This window comes from Triticum dicoccoides, chromosome 6B (assembly GCF_002162155.2).
Source record: "Triticum dicoccoides isolate Atlit2015 ecotype Zavitan chromosome 6B, WEW_v2.0, whole genome shotgun sequence".
Taxonomy (NCBI): Eukaryota; Viridiplantae; Streptophyta; class Magnoliopsida; order Poales; family Poaceae; genus Triticum; species Triticum dicoccoides.
Window position 1 is genome coordinate 131716524 of NC_041391.1, and position 6000 is coordinate 131722523.

Sequence of the window (6000 nt, forward strand, 5' to 3'; positions counted from 1 at the left end):
TATATAGCAATATCTGAGAATGTTTTTGCCGAATCTCTAAAGATGTCCGGCGTTGCACTGTAAGACTTATGCTGGAAATACAGAAATAGTTTAAAAGTGCCATAAGCTTGGAAGACCAAGAAATGTTAGTAAAAACTTGACGTCCGAACAAGATCAAGTGTTCGGTGCCAATCAGAAAATTAGCGGAAAAATTGTGCTTCTGTCGTGCTTTAACATGACACATCCGATCTCAAGACTTCACGCGGGTCAGCCTACGCCTTCAAGCTCCTTATCCCAAAGGCGGAGTTCTTCTCCGAGGCCATTTTAGCAAACTAAACTCGAGCAGCTTTTAGAGAGAAGACAGGCTATCCAACTATTGACCATATACTCGAGTCAAAAAAGGAGCGGTAGAAAAAGACTTTACAACGACCAAAAAAAAACACATTTACTATAAAATAGCTCAAATAAATTTAAGAGCCCCCAAGTGACTTGGGCAAAATAATTGTATGCATAATGATTGTATGTACCTAAGTACTTATATATATGTGTTCACCCAAACTTTAAACGCGTCTTAACCAACCGTCGGCTTCTCCCTCTTCGGTCAAGGGCCGAAAAGTGTTCTGTACTCCACTTGTCGAGAATATCGACGGTGTTTCCGATAACCAGGCAATCAGGCCATAAGGCTGTAACAGACAAAGCACACTCAGGGAACTTATGCTATATTACCGACGAAGTGTAAGAAGCATCTTCGAAGAAAATAATACCCCCAGCGATACCTTTCTCTGGCTGCTCATTATTACTATGAGACTTGTGCAATAGATTTTTTGTACTCATGAGTTCCGTTCTATGCCGACCATTATTGAAAACAGTAAGAGCGCTAGCTTTCAGCTTCACCCAGTCTGAGGTCCAGCTCGGATGACCCGATCGTGACAATCGCAGAGGTGCTCCCTTTACTCCCTAGCCGAACAATCGGGAACGTAGGGGTAAACACAGGAGCAAGGCAACCCAGCTTGCGAAACAGTTAGGTCAATATGGTGCATATTGTGGCGTTATACACGAACAAGGAACGAAGCCGTACAAGTATAATCATATGCAAGAGGAAAAGCTTCATAAAGGAAGCCCCCAAGTAAAAGGGGTATTTGAATTTGTGTGTTACAAACAAAGTTTCGACAAGGAACTTGTCACAAACAACTTTTTTTGCCAAAAAGTATAATGCTTGGTCGAACCGAACAAAATTTAAAATTGAAAGTTTTTGAGCATGAAAGCGACATAGCTGGTTAATGTGCTTGGTGTTGATGACGCGATTCGGGCTTGTGGCGGGACGAAGACGCCCATTGATCTGTGACAGATCTGATATGGTTCGCAGTCCTCGGCATGGCCGAGGTCACAACCCCTAGGGCCGAGGTGTCCGAGCAAGGAGTTCGGCACTCCAGAGTAGTGACCGCGTAACGCAGTCAAAATCAATTACCTGCACACATAAAACAATGCCGTCCAGGAAATAATAATAATATATATATATAATCTTTTCATAATTGCTTTACGCAAAAATAATTTATTTAAAGAGATGTGGCCTGGCGCCGAAGCCAAATGTCGATGCAGGGCATTGGCGTGACGCAGTGAAGGCGTGACAAAGCCTGAATTTGCAGGGCGGTCCGAGTTTCGGATGCGGCGTTCGCCGAACTATGTACGGAAACTGACCGAACCACCACGCGACCGTCTTTAATGTGGTCATCATTTGATAGACCTGTGCACAGATGATGGAACAAACCATAGTAATAATTCCTTAGGAAAAGTAAACCCGACAAGCAAAAATTGTTAGGATTAATAGCACCTGGTTTATTTGTTGTAGCATTCCGAAGAAAAGCGACTCCCAAAATTGGGAATTGATCCACACACCCATTGCCTGATGGGCGATAAAGCGACGCCATGGCGAAGCTGGCAAAGGTTGGCTTGCCGAGGCAAAGCCCTCGGTCCAGCTAACGTGATGAAGCTGGTCGGCTGGTGACGCCGAAGTCACCAGAGTATGTTGATGAAGAAATAGCCAAGTCCCCGGTCTAGCCGAGGTGATGGAGTAGGTCGGTAAGGAGTCGTTGCAGCTGCTATGTCAGCCGAGGTGTTGAGGTAGTTCGGCGTGATGGACATCGGCTCGAAGAAGCAACAGTGCGGCCATGCCGACACAGGTCATAACTTGCGACCCGGCCAATGCCGGTTTGATGAAGTGACCATGCGGCGATGCCGCTGTGCCCGCTCCGTGTAATCCATGGGGCGGCGATGTTGGTGATGATTTATATTTGGCGATTCCGAACTCTTGTTCGGCTCGCCAAGGTGAGGATCCGAAGAAGTTGAGCTCGGCTCAAAAAGCGACGACATGTCTAGCGCAGGTCGGCAGCCGTGGAGCTATATTGCCGAACTGGTTTGACACCAGCGTGATGGCGAAGATTACCTCAGAGGAGGCTTAAAATTTTATGGGCACGTGTTAAGAACAACGCCGCAATACCTTAGAAGAAAATTCCTTTAAAAAGGTTGTCCAATACCATGTTCGTAATGAAACATGAATTCGGGTCGGATCCGTATTCGCGCAGAAAGCAGATCTGAAAAGTGATGCACTAATCGGAAGGTTCCAGGAGTTTGCACGGTCGGATCGAGCTGAAATTTTGAGGGGTGGTAGATATGGGAATTCCGCAGCAAATGAATGGTTGGATCTTCCAAAGGACCTCTGAGCTGGGCTATGGAGACCACGCCCTAAACTCGTCCAGATTCCCGTCCAGGTTTGACAGGGCTCCGATGTATCGTAGATTGTCAGAGATTCCTCCATCGGAACTCGATGAAATTTTCCAGGGTTGTTGTAGATTCAATTCCACACAGTTCCACCGAAGCAATCGTTAAAACGACACTCGAAGAGGCAGTGTCGGCGGATACAAGTTCGTTGTCTAGAAAAACAGCATGGTCGCCCGAGGGCAATGTTGACGTTGAGCCCCCGAGCTCCATGGATGATTCCTCCATGATCTTGATAGAGATCAGAGTTGGTGTTGAAAAAGGCCCTCGTCCGAACATGATGATCGGAGGCAGGGCACAGTCCTCGGTCAACCCGAGGTGACCAGTCAAACTAGTGACGAAGATGTCGACGTCGCAGTTAATCTGCAGACAAGCCATCGATCCTTTTGCCGATCACACAACGGAACTCTCAATGAAAGCACCATTGTCGGTGTCAAAACCGACAGATTTCGGGTAGGGGGTCCCAAGCTGTGTGTCATGGATCGATGGGTAACAGGAGACAGGGGACACGATGTTTACCCAGGTTCGGGTCCTCTCTATCGAGGTAATACCCTACTTTCTGCTTGATTGATCTTGATGAATATAGGGTTACAAGAGTTGATCTACCTCGATATCGTATGTTATGGTCTAAGCCCTAGAGGTATGATGAGTAATGTCATAATGATCTAGCTTCTCTATCAACTAGCCTAGCCTCGGTTTATATAATGTACCAAAGGCCTAAGATAACAAGAGTCCTAGCCGAATACGCCGGTGGGGAGGAGTCCTTGTCTTGACCACCAAGTCTTGTGGAATCTTCCTTGTATGCGGCAGTTGTCCGAACTGGCCCATCAGTATACGACCATGGGGTCCTCGGCCCAATGTAACTGATCGGGGGACGATGTGGTGAGTACCCCCTAGTTCAGGATACCGTCAGTGAGCCTCTTTGGTGCATCACAGCTTTCATGCTTTGCATTGAACACATGTCTTCGGTATTTTCTAGGATGCGGCTTGTCCTTGGCAAGGAAACAGCGGTGTCCAAGGTAACAGATCTGGCTAAGTATTGCGTATGACAACGGATTCCTGTTAGAGCGAACACATGCATTGTAAACATGTGTCGTTCGCCATGACGTAGTGCCCAAAGCCAGATAATTATGGATGCACCAAATTATAGCAGCACGCAGAAAGAAATCAGCTGGTGGGCTGCTATATAGGTCTCGAGTGAGAACACCCCTCCATAGCTGTTGAAGTTCCTCCACAAGAGGCTCCTTGAACAAATCAAAATCCTTTCCAGGACTTTTTGGACCTGGGATGAGCAAGGCCATCATGTAGTTTGATTCTTTGGTGCAGAAATTTTGAGGCATGTTGTAAGGGATAACAAGCACTAGCCACATGCTATATGTGGCGCTCTGGTGGCCAAATGGGTTAAATCCATCTGAAGTTAAGCCAAGTCTAATGTTTATCGGGTCAGCAACAAACTTTTTCTGTTTATGATTGAAGCTTTTCCACTCACTACCATGAGATGGATGGCTCATTACATTCCGATCTTTGTAATCCTGGTTCCTAGAATGCCACAGTACATCCTCTCTTGTTTCAGCATCATGAAACAACCTTTGCAATCTTGGTATAATTGGAAAATGTCTCAGAACATTATGAGGAATCCTCTTCACAGCATTGTCGTCTTTCCATCTTGATGATTTGCATTTCGGGCATTCACTTAAGTTGGCATAATCCTTCCTTAACAGAACACAATTATTCTTACAAACATGGATCATATCATATCGAATTCCAAATGCACGAAGGAAATTCTTCATTTTACTATAGGTCTGTGGCAACTCAGACGCATCTGGAAAAGATTTGCGGAAAGCAGCCAACATCGCATCGAATGATTTGTTGGTCATCCGCTCAGATGTCTTCACCTGAAGAAAGGTGACCACAGCTGAGAATACTGACAGCTTATTTCCTAGGGTGACAGCCACATTGCATTGTTCCAACATGCGGGCCCACCGTTTTTCTTCTGCAGGTGAAAGTTCACGGAATGCACGAGCATTTTGTAGCATTGTTTCAATGTTGGTCAAACTCACTGGCTCCGCCACCACCACCTCCTCCTCCTCTTCCACCTGAGCATCAGGCAGATCAAGATGGTGATCTGCTGCTTCCACGTAGTCAATAACATTGACGTTCATAGTTTCACCATGATGAACCCACCTAGTATATGTGACTGACATCCCATACAAGTGTAGATGATTTTGCACAGTTGACTGGGCTCTTGTAACTGAATTCATACAACTGCTACACGGGCAGAGCACATCTGATTTCGGACCACCGTACTCAGCTCTGATAAAGTTCATGAAGTTTTCAACCCCCTCGACATATGCAGCGGAGAATCTTCGAGCAGAAGTTATCCAAGTCCTATCCATCTATTATACATACAAAATAGTTCTTCTACTAGATATTACAGGAAAAACATATATGCTTTTTTATGAAGTCCAGAAAAAAAATACCTAGGTTGATGTCTAAAGCTATGACAAGATATTTGGACGAGCAGATCTATGTGACGAAATATATGTAAAGCTAATTCAGCAAACAGATTTGAGTGCTAAATTATGGCATGCTGTTTCAGTAGTCAATAAGGCTGAGCACAGAACCATCAAACTATCGAAGGCCGTTGTAGCAACAAAGATCGAGTATAATACGGTGTAGACCTATTTCACCTAACAGATTGGCCACTAGACCATGGCAATCTATGTCACAATAAAAATATGGCAGCATATTTTAGCAACTAATTGGCCTTGGCATGCCATCTCAGCTAAGCAGATTGAGTGCAGAACAGGGCAAGGAAACTTCTTAAGCAGAGCATATTGACTGTAAACTACTTCGGCAAACAGTGAGATTAACAGCGTCTATCAGCTAACATTTAGCGCTACACTGCCATGCACGGGGCCTCAGTCTAGAATGCACGTACCATGGGAGAAGCTGACTGCCGTGCATATCCACACGAACGTCGCCAGTGGTGGTGGCGCTGACCGCCGTGCACCTCCACAAGAACGTCGCCAGCGGTGGCGGCGCGGCTAGAGGACGGCAGTCTACGAGAGTGTACTGTGGGAGCGAGAGGATCGCCATGTGTCACCTTGACGAACCGCGGCGCCGACATATCGGTGTGGCGGGGAGGGCGGCTTTGGCGGAGCGAATGGAGTGGAGGGGGAGGAGGGGGCTTTGGTGAATATTATTGGCTAGTTGGCCGAAGGGCGGTTGAATCTAGGATTTGGG